The sequence below is a fragment of the Schistocerca gregaria genome, chromosome X (genome assembly GCF_023897955.1).
Source record: "Schistocerca gregaria isolate iqSchGreg1 chromosome X, iqSchGreg1.2, whole genome shotgun sequence".
Taxonomy (NCBI): domain Eukaryota; kingdom Metazoa; phylum Arthropoda; class Insecta; order Orthoptera; family Acrididae; genus Schistocerca; species Schistocerca gregaria.
In genome coordinates this window covers 134047012-134062476 of record NC_064931.1, presented here as the reverse complement: position 1 = coordinate 134062476, position 15465 = coordinate 134047012, and positions in this window count along the sequence as shown.

Here is a 15465-nt window from a genome sequence, read left to right as displayed (position 1 = left end):
AAAATGAAACAATAAACGGTTTTTTCAAAGTACTGTAATACAGAAATAAAGAAAACTATCATAACAAAAATATTCTGTAAACATTCCTTTTTTCATTTTGTCCGTAGATGACGTACTTTCCAAGCCTCTCATAGGCAGAAAGCAAGGCTTTACACATTTATTCCACTTTCAATGTCAATGTCGATGCCTCGTTAAACAGCACAAAGTAATATTCGTTTTCCAGCATCTTGAATTACACTAAGGACACACACTACCAAAGTGACCGTATGAATTTCGTCACTACGGACGCAGATAAACCAAGATTTTATGCAGACATTAGTTATCTGAAGTTGTGCTGATGACTGTACCTTGTATACTTCCACGAAAATAATTTAATTGCTGTAGCCTAGTAACGTCAGTTTAGGGCCCGGGTTCGATTCTCGGCTGGGTCGGAGATTTTCTCCGCTGAGGGACTGGGTGTTGCGTTGTCCTAATCATCATCATTTCATCCCCATCGACGCACAGGTCGCCGAAGTGGCGTCAACTCGAAAGACTTGCACAAGGCGACCGGTCTACCCGACGGGAGGCCCTATCCACACTACATTATTGTTATTATTTATCGAAATTTCTGGAAGTATCATAAATTTTTGTGAAGTAGTGACTGAAAACGGTTTTATTTTTGCAAATCTTTAACTTTTGTGGAATTTGAAAACTGAAAATTCTTACCCAATATAATCTGATGTAATTTTCTCTGACATGACAAGGTGGATGCACAGTGAAAATTGAGAATGTAAATGACATGAATTCGATAGGAATTATTACGTGAAGTGCTATGTGCTTTTATATATAGTATATATAACGTAGACTACTGCTGTCACATGTGTATGGAATACATTAACATGGTTGACACAAGAACAGTGACCACTTTATAATTAGCTATCACTTGAAAAATCGTTTTGGAATTTAATACAGGGTGTTACAAAAAGGTACGGCCAAACTTTCAGGAAACATTCGTCACGCATAAATAAAGAAAAGATGTTATGTGGACATGTGTCCGGAAACGCTTAATTTCCATGTTAGAGTTCATTTTAGCTTTGTCAGTGTGTACTGTACTTCCTCGATTCACCGCCATGATTTCATACGGGATACTCTACCTGTGCTGCTAGAACATGTGCCTTTACAAGTATGACACAACATGTGGTTCATGCACTATGGATCTCCTGCACATTTCAGTCGAAGTGTTCGTACGCTTCTCAACAACAGATTCGGTGACCGATGGATTGGTAGAGGCGGACCAATTCCATGGCCTCCACGCTCTCCTGACCTCAACCCTCTTGACTTTCATTTATGGGGGCATTTGAAAGGTCTTGTCTACGCAACACCGGTACCAAATGTAGAGACTCTTCGTGCTCGTATTGTGGACGGCTGTGATACAATACGACATTCTCCAGGGCTGCATCAGTGCATCAGGGATTCCATGCGACGGAGGGTGGATGCATGTATCCTCGCTAACGGAGGACATTTTGAACATTTCCTGTAACACTGTTTGAAGTCACGCTGGTACGTTCTGTTGCTGTGTGTTTCCATTCCATGATTAATGCCATTTGAAGAGAAGTAATAAAATGAGCTTTAACATGGAAAGCAAGCGTTTCCGGACACATGTCCACATAACATATTTTCTTTCTTTGTGTGTGAGGAATGTTTCCTGAAAGTTTGGCCGTACCTTTTTGTAACAACCTGTATATTTATTACCATCCCAGATGGCAAAAGTTATCATTTCTATAACAAGTGTTTATGACACAAGGGGTAATAAACAACAATATATCCCGAATGTTGGCGGAAGTCTGTCTCGAGTCCTATACATCACAGCCTACGTTTTCGTCTACACATACGCTCCGCTAAACATATGAGGGAGGATGCTTCACCCCAATACATTTTACGTGCAGAATGTTACGCTAGGCTATTCTCAAAATCTTAAGTGTTTATTCTTATGTGTCGCTGCAAGAAGACTGAGGCTATTTTATACAAAGATATCGGCGGGATAAACTTCGTTCCCAACATACTAGCTGTTCAACCTTCCCCATTTTACTGAGAGCGGTGAGCAGGGTATCGGCAAGAGAATGACAAACCCGTACACCCAGCAACACTCATGAAAGGATCATGGTGCCATATTACAGCTGATGCAGTTGTCCATATCATATTCAAGGTCACTGGTGACATGTCAAGGTCCTCCCCTCGAGGAGAGGAGAAGAGGGATTGGGCAGGAGAGGCGTAAAGTGGGGGGGGGGGGGGGGGGAGGGGACAAGGAGGTGGCCATTCGAGATCAGTAGGTAGTAGTTAACGAATCGGAATCAATTTCCCCACCCCATTTTGCTTTCGACCAATAGACATCATTTGAGGTCTGTGCTCTGCACTGAGAAGACCACTATGAATCCCTATCAACAGGGTCCAGCCATCGGCTCTAAAAAGCAGAAGACTGAAAGTAAGTATAATATTAATAACCGAAAAGTGTGGTCGTCAGTCATTGGCGACTCCCCAGCTCTCAGGCAGTTTGTTCACAATGACCTATATTAATTATCAAAAATCACGTACACAACTCTCCTACAGTTAAGATATATAATAATTGGAATAGAAAGGACTGCATCACATCAAAAACCTAATGCGTGATAGCCCAGTCATTCAGAGCGCTGCGCACTTACAGAATATCTCTGAGAATTTTTTCCCAACGAGTTTTGATAAATGTTTTGCCTTTGTACACTAAACAGTCACTGACTGATGTAGGTAAAGAATTATGTGCATCTGTGTACCTTGCAGTGCTAGCTGAAATTATAAAAAACGTCTCCAATATGTATGGAGTGTAGCATTTTGCAAACAGAAAAGTTTAAATCCGGCACTTGTGATACTGAATGACATAAAAATCATACAATCATTACAGTGAATGATCGCATGGCAGTGCAAGGTACATCATGTGTAAATTACCAGATTGTTGAAGTAACAGAACATATTCAATAACAGAGCAGTTGTCAATGTATATTAGAACCTGCCTGGAATGTGGGAATGGCCCGACAAGATAAGCTACATTAGCGTCGGAAAATGACAAAGCGTATCAAGTAGGATGTAACATCTCCGCAGCATTATCGCATACGCTGGAAACGTTGCAACGATATACTTGCGTTGGGACCCAGCTGGCATGTGTGTGTGAGTGTGTGTGTGTGAGTGTGTGTGTGTGTGTGTGTGTGTGTGTGTGCGTGCGTGCCTGTAAAGCGAGGCATGTATACGGCAGAAGGCAACAAGGTGCGATACCCTACCAACCGTCTGGAGTGGTAAGACTCCCACGCCATTCTTATTCAACTTCACACTGTATACAGAGAAAACTTATCAACGATCTGCTTCCAAGCCAACCACATAAAAATATATAGGATCAAGAGCATCCAGACGTGAATATCAGATCAGTGAACAGGAAGTGTTGTCTTCTTCCCTCTTACAAAGATAAAAGCATAAAGTGCCTCCCATTTACTATAGTCCGATATTGGCATACTCGAGATGTATTAACAGATGGTCAGTTTTCTCACGTAGCAAGGGACAAGTTACCAATAATCTATTACACATTATAATGCTGTATGCCACATGTTTAATAAAAAAAAAAACTGACTCTCCTTATATTGTTGTCATTCCAATTCATTCCACCTCATAAAATGTCGCGCTACAATTTGTACATGTGCTGTGCTTGACACAAACAAACGTGCGCGCGCGCGCACACACACACAGTGTTGTTGCATATGTAGATATGATGATGAACAATTACATCAGCACATTATTCAACAATAAAAACCACGACGGTACCCACTGCAGTTAATTATTCAAACAAATAATTCTGGTACTTTGACGGTTTGTGTTCAATGATTTTTTTTCTCTTGCTCACTGCAGCATTGCAGTAAGAAATGGTCAGGCATCTGAATGCGTTGGATATTACAAGTGACGCAGAACACGTGTCAAGGCCGACGCACATCTGTCAAATGTCAGCTGCCACCGAATGCAGGAACATTTTCGCCACGTGTGTGGTTTCTCAGACGACGTTATGAGGGCATGACATCGTCTCTTTCTTGTAAGTGTCGTCAAATTTTTAATGCAATTCAGACACAAATGTAATTTTTCATTGTGCCACTACATTCTGAGCAGTTTCTAATGTATATTTACAGCTTCGCTGTTGTGGAATATAATTTAGTTACTTCAACAATCTGTGTGTATTCACACATCGTCTCGATATGTTGAAACTTGCAGTGTTAGGACGTTACACATTATAATGACGATATGTTGCCTTTTGCCTCATTCAAACCATAAGTGCAGGATTTTATCTTTTTTATACAAAATGATATATTCCAGACTGGAGTCATTCATTTTATTTTTATGATTTCAGCTAGCATTGTAGGATGCACAGATATTCATGTAATTTCTTGTCTACATAAGGTTGTGCCTATGTACAATACATAGCGACAACACTGATCAAAATTATTTACAAAAACGTTCTATGAGGTGTTCTTTAAGTACATACACATATTCACAGCACTCTGATGGCTGGGCTACCATACACGTTCTTCTAAATGGCAATGCAGGTCTCAGTATTGTAGTTGCTGCGTATCTTAACTGTTTCTCGGGTGTTAACCAACACATAGAGTGTGATAGCACAGCAGGTCTTTGACTGTCACATATATCTGAGAAATGTTCACGTAATGAACATTGTTCGTTTTGCAAAGGAATTAAATTTTCAACTGTCACCACTGCATTGAGGATAAACCTACAAGCAAACGTTTAATACCAAACGCATTCAGTAAAAATTAACATGACCTTAAGAGGTGAAGTATGCCATGGTGGTGATCTGAAAAGTGTTGACAAGGGAATTCAATGTCTGGGATGTAAAATTTATTAGCATGCATGTATGTTAATAATCATGTCATTTTATGTATGCAATTGAAATATTTTATCGTATATTGGCCTAAATTGTAATAGTAACGCTAGACTCTGAGTGGAGGATAGGTGTGTTACGTATTCTTTGATAAATAATTTAGATCGTTCCGAGCAAATTTCCTGAGAGCAGGGGGGAGATGGTGGATGTTCCCTGCTGATAGAATTTTGTAGTAGTCTTCTCATCACAGAGCACAGACTACGAGCAGTCCCTGTTTGTCGAGAGCAAAACGGGGGACAAGGAAGCAGGGAAGTTTGATTCCGATTCGTCAGCCGTTGTGTACAGACTTTGAATGGCCCACTTCCCCTGCTTCCCTCTCCCTCTCTACAGCCCCTCCCCTCCCCCTTGAGGAGAGGGGGGGACCTCGACACATGTCACCACTTACCTTGACTATAAAATGCACAATTGCGTCAGCAGAAATATGACCCCTCCTTAAATACTGTTGGGGTGTGTTGGTATACAATGTTTAACTGTGTGTGAAATCTTATGGGACTTAACTGCTGAGGTCATCCGTTCCTAAGCTTACACACTACTTATCCTAAATTATCCTAAGGACAAACACACACACCCATGCCCGAGGGAGGACTCGAACCTCCGCCGGGACCAGCCGCACAGTCCAAGACTGCAGCGGCTAATCCCGCGTGGCATATTGGTATATCTCTGTCTCACTGACACTCTACTGAGGCGAGATGGAGTTAATTTCTGAAAGGTCATAGTGTTTAAAATTTTCCGAAAGGTTCCTAAACTAGTTGAAGCGAACGATTCATTATCGATTCCACACCGAGTTTGTTCTATCTTTAACGACCGCGACCTAGGCGTCTTACGTAACTCTACGTCTTCCTGTCCCCTTCTCCCGTTATCCCACTGTCCACTTCTCAGTTCGTGCAGTGTTGTGATACAAGTTCACAGAATCAGAATCTTTTTGCTGAGTTCTCGGAACATGCTCGATACTAGCAACTCCTTCCTTGTAGAAAGCTTCTTTTCCTGCGCCAATCTGCTTTTCATGACTTACTTTGGCTATCTTACGACAATGCGACTATTGAGAGACGTAATAAGATAGGCAGTCTCGATCTCGAAGTCACAAAAGCCTAAGCCAGACGTCATAAAACTGCAGCTACGAAACCAGTAGCGAATATGAGCATGTGTATCCGACACTGAGCTAATACTGAAGGCGGAAATGTAGCGAGCAAAGTAGTACTTAAAAAAACTGTATAAAGGCAAGCAAAGAACGGTGCGAGATAATTAGCCAACAAAGTATGTTAATCTAACTGTACCATTACAAAAAGGACGCAAATGTTAATATAAAATCTACAGCGAATCGCAAGGGAAGCTCCTCCAGTTTTAATGTTGCCTTTCACAAACGCGAATGAAATCCGTCTCTAATGGCCTTGTTATCGACGGGCCGTCCTACGAATGAAATGGCAAATACGTTTGGCAACGAACCTATTGGTTGGCCTAACAACTACTATAACAAAATAATAATCCTTGATTTTTAAAATACTGCACAGGGCAATTTGTCTTGGATGACTGAATTTGTCACATTTTGTTCTAATAGGTACAATATCCTCTTCACAGAGGCAGAAATCGTAGCTTAGAGACATTATGAATTTTAACAAATGTCTCACTTAAAAAGTATTCACTTTACCTGCTCTTACTGTGTTAAATTAACAATTTCTTTTCTCGTGAGCGCCTAGTTGAGAAACAAAGGGTGGTGTACAATGTAGGGGCTGTTTGGGGAGATGCGTATATAAGAGTGTTTTGTATGCATGTTTGGGGGCTGAGACTATATTGGTTGGCTGAATACTTCATAAGAGGAGCAGTCAAGATCCTCTATCACTTCGGCATTGATGTTCTTTCCACGCACAAACGTCGAGTTACTGCCTCTCTTATAAATTCTGTATCTTTGAATCGACAGCCTAGTTTCTTATACCTACACGGATCCACTGTAAGTCTAAAGCCATAGTTGATAACGAAAATGTGGTAAGTTGTACTATAAAATCAACTATTTTAAGCATGATTATAAACAAAATGTTTGCTGAACACCCTTTGTATGTGGCGTTTTCGTCATTAAAATATTTCTTTCCTAAGTGTTGCTGTGATGGCTAAACTTCACTGTTTTCTCGACGTCGAGAAGCCGCTAGCTCAACGGCAAAAAACTTTACGGACTAATTGACCACGGGATTACTTTCCGCCCTGAGTACGACGGTTATAAATTAGACAGATCCTGATGTATAGGCAATACTTAACTGGGCGTAACATCTTTTTATCGGCTTTGGCTGTCGGGAATGAGCCCTTGTGTGTTCAGTACACAACTCATTAAGCTACATGTAGGTTCAGAGAAAGGAACACATACAAGATGCGAATCGTCTTATGTTTGTTGAGCACCTTCACGTTTCTGCTTCTTCCACATCACTAACCTAATACCTAGACCGCCACTATCGTTCTTTAGAAGCATTTGCAGATATACACTCCTGGAAATGGAAAAAAGAACACATTGACACTGGTGTGTCAGACCCACCATACTTGCTCCAGACACTGCGAGATGGCTGTACAAGCAATGATCACACGCACGGCACAGCGGACACACCAGGAACCGCGGTGTTGGCCGTCGAATGGCGCTAGCTGCGCAGCATTTGTGCACCGCCGCCGTCAGTCAGCCAGTTTGCCGTGGCATACGGAGCTCCATCGTAGTCTTTAACACTGGTAGCATGCCGCGACAGCGTGGACGTGAACCGTATGTGCAGTTGACGGACTTTGAGCGAGGGCGTATAGTGGGCATGCGGGAGGCCGGGTGGACGTACCGCCGAATTGCTCAACACGTGGGGCGTGAGGTCTCCACAGTACATCGATGTTATCGCCAGTGGTCGGAGGAAGGTGCACGTGCCCGGCCACCTGGGACCGGACCGCAGCGACGCACGGATGCACGCCAAGACCGTAGGATCCTACGCAGTGCCGTAGGGGACCGCACCGCCACTTCCCAGCAAATTAGGGACACTGTTGCTCCTGGGGTATCGGCGAGGACCATTCGCAACCGTCTCCATGAAGCTGGGCTACGGTCCCGCACACCGTTAGGCCGTCTTCCGCTCACGCCCCAACATCGTGCAGCCCGCCTCCAGTGGTGTCGCGACAGGCGTGAATGGAGGGACGAATGGAGACGTGTCGTCTTCAGCGATGAGAGCCGCTTCTGCCTTGGTGCCAATGATGGTCGTATGCGTCTTTGGCGCCGTGCAGGTGAGCGCCACAAGCAGGACTGCATACGACCGAGGCACACAGGGCCAACACCCGGCATCATGGTGTGGGGAGCGATCTCCTACACTGGCCGTACACCTTTGGTGATCGTCGAGGGGACACTGAATAGTGCACGGTACATCCAAACCGTCATCGAGCCCATCGTTCTACCATTCCTAGACCGGCAAGGGAACTTGCTGTTCCAACAGGACATTGCACGTCCGCATGTATCCCGTGCCACCCAACGTGCTCTAGAAGGTGTAAGTCAACTACCCTAGCCAGCAAGATCTCCGGATCTGTCCTCCATTGAGCATGTTTGGGACTGGATGAAGCGTCGTCTCACGCGGTCTGCACGTCCAGCACGAACGCTGGTCCAACTGAGGCGCCAGGTGGAAATGGCATGGCAAGCCGTTCCACAGGACTACATCCAGCATCTCTACGATCGTCTCCATGGGAGAATTGCAGCCTGCATTGCCGCGAAAGGTGGATATACACTGTACTAGTGCCGACATTGTGCATGCTCTGTTGCCTGTGTCTATGTGCCTGTGGTTCTGTCAGTGTGATCATGTGATGTATCTGACCCCAGGAATGTGTCAATAAAGTTTCCCCTTCCTGGGACAATGAATTCACTGTGTTCTTATTTCAATTTCCAGGAGTGTATTTATTCCAGTCACACGAGGCTCCTTGTCAAAAACCGTTACGTTCTGTGTATTAAAGTTTTTAAAACAGGTCTTTTCTGCGCTGGATGAAATAATACCTGCAAACTATCATGTAAGTCAGCTTGCGACAGCTTCCCGGTTACAGTGCATTAGAGTTGCCATTTGGTTCACATTATACTAAAACATCTATAAATGACTATTTACTTTCGGCGTCCATCTCGTCAGCGAACTGGATGTTAGGGTATCTCATGACTATAAAAAGAATTTTAAGATTTTTTTAAAATCTTATGTGGCTTAACTGCCAAGGTCGTCAGTCCCTAAGCTTATGCACTACTTAACCTAAATTATCCTAAGGACAAACACACACACCCATGCCCGTGGGAGGACTCGAACCTCCGCTGGAATCAGCCGCACAGTCCATGACTGCAGGGCCCCTAGACCGCTCGGCTTACCGAGCGAGGTGGCGCAGTGGTTAGCACACTGGACTCGCATTCGGGAGGACGACTGTTCAATCCCGTCTCCGGCCATCATGATTTAGGTTTTCCGTGATTTCCCAAAATCGTTTCAGGCAAATGCCGGGATGGTTCCTTTGAAAGGGCACGGCCGATTTCCTTCCCAATCCTTCCCTAACCCGAGCTTGCGCCCCGTCTCTAATGACCTCGTTGTCGACGGGACGTTAAACACTAACCACCACCACCACCACCACCACCGCTCGGCTAATCCCGCGCGGCTGACTGAGAAACTGCTGGAGAGCTTCGACGAAGTGATCTGCGAACAGAATCATGTAAACAGGGATATCACATGATAGTACACTATAATATCTATTGCTGTAACTCGGATTTGCTTGAATACCTTATAGAATACATAAGATTTTTCGATATGGTTTTCGCAACGACTGACACTGGGGATCATTAATTTGAACAAATTTTTGCTAGTTTATAGGTAGAAGAACAAATATCAATATCAACTGTTCTGAATTAGTATTTCACTATATCAAAACTACGGTTCGGTAGTTTCGGTACGCTACATATATCTAAGTGGTAGGATTACCGGTTGTTTCTGTAGCATAGGAATGGCGGAAACATAAATGAATGTGGAAGAGAAAAACTCAGAGCCGACGACTTCTTTCTTTTCTGCTTTGTTTTACACATAATTAGAACCGCAGATCATTGAATATTAGTCCATTATGTTTTTTATATCCCTGCAGAATATAAATAACTTTTTTTAAATAATAAAAATTAGTTAATCAGGTAACGTCTGTTTTTATGTAACTGGAACGAGTACTTTGGATGCAAGTACAGTTCACATGCAGAAAAATATATATGACAAATGTGAAAGTTGTTTACGAATAACAGAAACATGTGTTATATAAGTTCGACGAAGTATTGAAGCGATGTTCGACACATTTTCGGTTTGTGGTTTTTTCATTTTACCTTTTTGTTTAGGAAATTGCGTTTTCCAGCTCTATGTGTTTTCTTTATTATTACTGCAACATCCCTCTGTTTCAAGTTACAGATCAACCCTGAATTAAACATAGACAGTTTCAGTTTTGCTATAAATACTGTTTAGTGTCAAGTGACCCGCCAGGTTAGCCGAGAGCGTAATGCGGTGCTTCGTGGACTCGGGTAGGCGCGCCGATCCCGGATCGAATCCACCCGGCGGAATACCGACGTCGGCCGGTGTGTCGGCCAGCCTGGATGTGGTTTATAGGCGGTTTTCCACATCCCACTACATGAATACTGGGCTGGTCCCCACGTTCCGCCTCATTTACACAACTCGCTGACATCTGAACACGTTCGCACAATTCCATGGATTATACTAGACACAGACAGCTGGGCTACACTAATTCCGTCCCGGGGGGAGGGGGGGGGGGGTGCTGGGTGGCGGCACGATGGGCATCCAGCTGCCCCTTAAAATTAACCTTGCCAAACCAATCCTAACCATGCCGACCCTGCGAAGCCGAGGGACAAGGCACCAGCAAAAGAAAGAAAGAAAGACTGTTCAATTTTAAGTAACAGATATGAGGAAAATTATGTAGAATAAAAATATTCCATAGGTTACCCGAATCTTTATAAATGCTCACTGATTTTCTAGGTGATTCACTGCACCCAATTTTTAGGGGGATCTAGTAAGCACTTATCACATGCATAAATAAAGTTATCGTTATGAGGTAATGCCCTATAGGTTGGCAACACACCTAATTTGCAGGTAATGTGGGTACGTCCTTAACTGACGAATACTGCATGGACAACCACTGTAGTTCACGCTTACTGGTGATAGTCCATGGAAGCCTACTGCAGTTTTGCACCTCTGGTCTCAATGAAACACCTTCCTTTCGGATTTCAAGTGAGCCATATAGTATTGGCCCCCCATGAACCATGGACCTTGCCGTTGGTGGGGAGGCTTGCGTGCCTCAGCGATACAGATGGCCGTACCGTAGGTGCAACCACAACGGAGGGGTATCTGTTGAGAGGCCAGACAAACGTGTGGTTCCTGAAGAGGGGCAGCAGCCTTTTCAGTAGTTGCAGGGGCAACAGTCTGGATGATTGACTGATCTGGCCTTCCAACATTAACCAAAACGGCCTTGCTGTGCTGGTACTGCGAACGGCTGAAAGCAAGGGGAAACTACAGCCGTAATTTTTCCCGAGGACATGCAGCTTTACTGTATGATTAAATTATGATGGCATCCTCTTGGGTAAAATATTCCGGAGGTAAAATAGTCCCCCATTCGGATCTCCGGGCGGGGACTACTCAGGAGGATGTCGTTATCAGGAGAAAGAAAACTGGCGTTCTACGGATCGGAGCGTGGAATGTCAGATCCCTTAATCGGACAGGTAGGTTAGAAAATTTAAAAAGGGAAATGGATAGGTTAAAGTTAGATATAGTGGGAATTAGTGAAGTTCGGTGGCAGGAGGAACAAGACTTCTGGTCAGGTGATTACAGGGTTATAAACACAAAATCAAATAGGGGTAATGCAGGAGTAGGTTTAATAATGAATAGGAAAATAGGAATGCGGGTAAGCTACTACAAACAGCATAGTGAACGCATTATTGTGGCCAAGATAGATACGAAGCCCACACCTACTACAGTAGTACAAGTTTATATGCCAACTAGCTCTGCAGATGACGAAGAAATTGAAGAAATGTACGATGAAATAAAAGAAATTATTCAGATAGTGAAGGGAGACGAAAATTTAATAGTAATGGATGACTGGAATTCGAGTGTAGGAAAAGGGAGAGAAGGAAACATAGTAGGTGAATATGGATTGGGGCTAAGAAATGAAAGAGGAAGCCGCCTAGTAGAATTTTGTACAGAGCACAACTTAGTCATAGATAACACTTGGTTTAAGAATCATGAAAGAAGGTTGTATACGTGGAAGAACCCTGGAGATACTAAAAGGTATCAGATAGATTATATAATGGTAAGACAGAGATTTAGGAACCAGGTTTTAAGTTGTAAGACATTTCCAGGGGCAGATGTGGACTCTGACCACAATCTATTGGTTATGACCTGTAGATTAAAACTGAAGAAACTGCAAAAATGTGGGAAATTAAGGAGATGGGACCTGGATAAACTGAAAGAACCAGAGGTTGTACAGAGTTTCAGGGAGAGCATAAGGGAACAATTGACAGGAATAGGGGAAAGAAATACAGTAGAAGAAGAATGGGTAGCTCTGAGGGATGAAGTAGTGAAGGCAGCAGAGGATAAAGTAGGTAAAAAGACGAGGGCTGCTAGAAATCCTTGGGTAACAGAAGAAATATTGAATTTAATTGATGAAAGGAGAAAATATAAAAATACAGTAAATGAAGCAGGCAAAAAGGAATACAAACGTCTCAAAAATGAGATCGAGAGGAAGTGCAAAATGGCTAAACAGGGATGGCTAGAGGATAAATGTAAGGATGTAGAGGCTTATCTCACTAGGGGTAAGATAGATACTGCCTACAGGAAAATTAAAGAGACCTTTGGAGAGAAGAGAACCACGTGTATGAATATCAAGAGCTCAGATGGCAACCCAGTTCTAAGCAAAGAAGGGAAGGCAGAAAGGTGGAAGGAGTATATAGAAGGTTTATACAAGGGTGATGTACTTGAGGACAATATTATGGAAATGGAAGAGGATGTAGATGAAGACGAAATGGGTGATACGATATTGGGTGAAGAGTTTGACAGAGCACTGAAAGACCTGAGTCGGAACAAGGCCCCCGGAGTAGACAACATTCCATTAGAACTACTGACGGCCTTGGGAGAGCCAGTCATGATAAAACTCTACCAGCTGGTGAGCAAGATGTATGAGACAGGCCAAATACCCTCAGACTTCAAGAAGAATATAATAATTCCAATCCCAAAGAAAGCAGGTGCTGACAGATGTGAAAATTACCGAACTATCAGTTTAATAAGTCACAGCTGCAAAATACTAACGCGAATTCTTTACAGACGAATGGAAAAACTGGTAGATGCGGACCTCGGGGAGGATCAGTTTGGATTCCGTCGAAATGTTGGAACACGTGAGGCAATACTGACCTTACGACTTATCTTAGAAGAAAGATTAAGAAAAGGCAAACCTACGTTTCTAGCATTTGTAGACTTAGAGAAAGCTTTTGACAATGTTGACTGGAATACTCTTTTTCAAATTCTAAAGGTGGCAGGGGTAAAATACAGGGAGCGAAAGGCTATTTACAATTTGTACAGAAACCAGATGGCAGTCATAAGAGTCGAGGGGCATGAAAGGGAAGCAGTGGTTGGGAAAGGAGTGAGACAGGGTTGTAGCCTCTGCCCGATGTTATTCAATCTGTATATTGAGCAAGCAGTAAAGGAAACAAAAGAAAAATTTGGAGTAGGTATTAAAATTCATGGAGACGAAGTAAAAACTTTGAGGTTCGCCGATGACATTGTAATTCTGTCAGAGACGGCAAAGGACTTGGAAGAGCAGTTGAACAGAATGGACAGTGTCTTGAAAGGAGGATATAAGATGAACATCAACAAAAGCAAAACGAGGATAATGGAATGTAGTCAAATTAAATCGGGTGTTGCTGAGGGAATTAGATTAGGAAATGAGACACTTAAAGTAGTAAAGGAGTTTTGCTATTTAGGAAGTAAAATAACTGATGATGGTCGAAGTAGAGAGGATATAAAATGTAGACTGGCAATGGCAAGGAAAGCGTTTCTGAAGAAGAGAAATTTGTTAACATCGAATATAGATTTAAGTGTCAGGAAGTCATTTCTGAAAGTATTTGTATGGAGTGTAGCCATGTATGGAAGTGAAACATGGACGATAAATAGTTTGGACAAGAAGAGAATAGAAGCTTTCGAAATGTGGTGCTACAGAAGAATACTGAAGATAAGGTGGATAGATCACGTAACTAATGAGGAGGTATTGAATAGGATTGGGGAGAAGAGAAGTTTGTGGCACAACTTGACTAGAAGAAGGGATCGGTTGGTAGGACATGTTTTGAGGCATCAAGGGATCACAAATTTAGCATTGGAGGGCAGTGTGGAGGGTAAAAATCGTAGAGGGAGACCGAGAGATGAGTACACTAAGCAGATTCAGAAGGATGTAGGTTGCAGTAGGTACTGGGAGATGAAGAAGCTTGCACAGGATAGAGTAGCATGGAGAGCTGCATCAAACCAGTCTCAGGACTGAAGACCACAACAACAACAACATATAGTATTGGAGGTTTAGAAGCTCAGGAGCGAAGATTCTTCACGACATCTTGATGTGGGACAGAACTCTTCAATAGCTCTAACGTTTTGCTTCTGTACGACAGATGCAGATCATGCTTTAGGCATCTACACGTATAGCCTGGCAACGAGATGGAAACTATGCTCAGCAGTATTACTGATGGCAGTGATATTTAACTTGCCAGCAGGCAACGTACGGTAGTTGCATCTACTTCTCTGTGCAAGGCACCAGCTTCTCTATTTTCTCTGCTGATGACAGACTTGGGAGAATTTTCTACAACTAAAATATAACTTGTGTCAAACCTTACCTCAATGGCTACAATCTTAGTGGTGCATGAGAGAGGGCTCAGAATGTTGAGAGGCTACAGAAAAATTCGCCTAGTTTAGTGTGTTCCAACGTAAGTGGAGCCGCCACAGGCATCGGAAAGAACAGTACGATATCTGACATCACGTCATGATGATGTAGGTTGACCAATTAGAAGTACATTATTCGTTAGACGAGGCCACCACATCAGTTACAATAGTATCTTCTTCCTGACAAAGACAAAGGAGGTCATATTCAAAAAGTTTAATTTTTGCTCCAATTTTACGCTGCAAGAAGACAGAATACATTACACAAGATGAAACGTTGTCTTGTAAGCGAACAATGGTGAAAATTATACGAAGAACATAAAGTAGGAAAGGGCTACCCAATGTACTTACTTTGAAACAATCTGATTAGATATACCGAGTCGTTATAATTAAAATTCAGCTGCTCACAGGGGCGCAGTGGCAGCGAAACTTGGAAGATATTCTGCTGCATAAATGCAGATCTGATTTACGATGAAAAAAAAAAAAAAAAAAAAACTAGTTCCAATTATGGCCACCAGGTGCAAGACCAGTGCTGTGAATGCAAGAAAGACCTATAGAAATGTTTCCATATGTAATGGATAAGGAACGGGACATGGGCAGAAAAGCTCA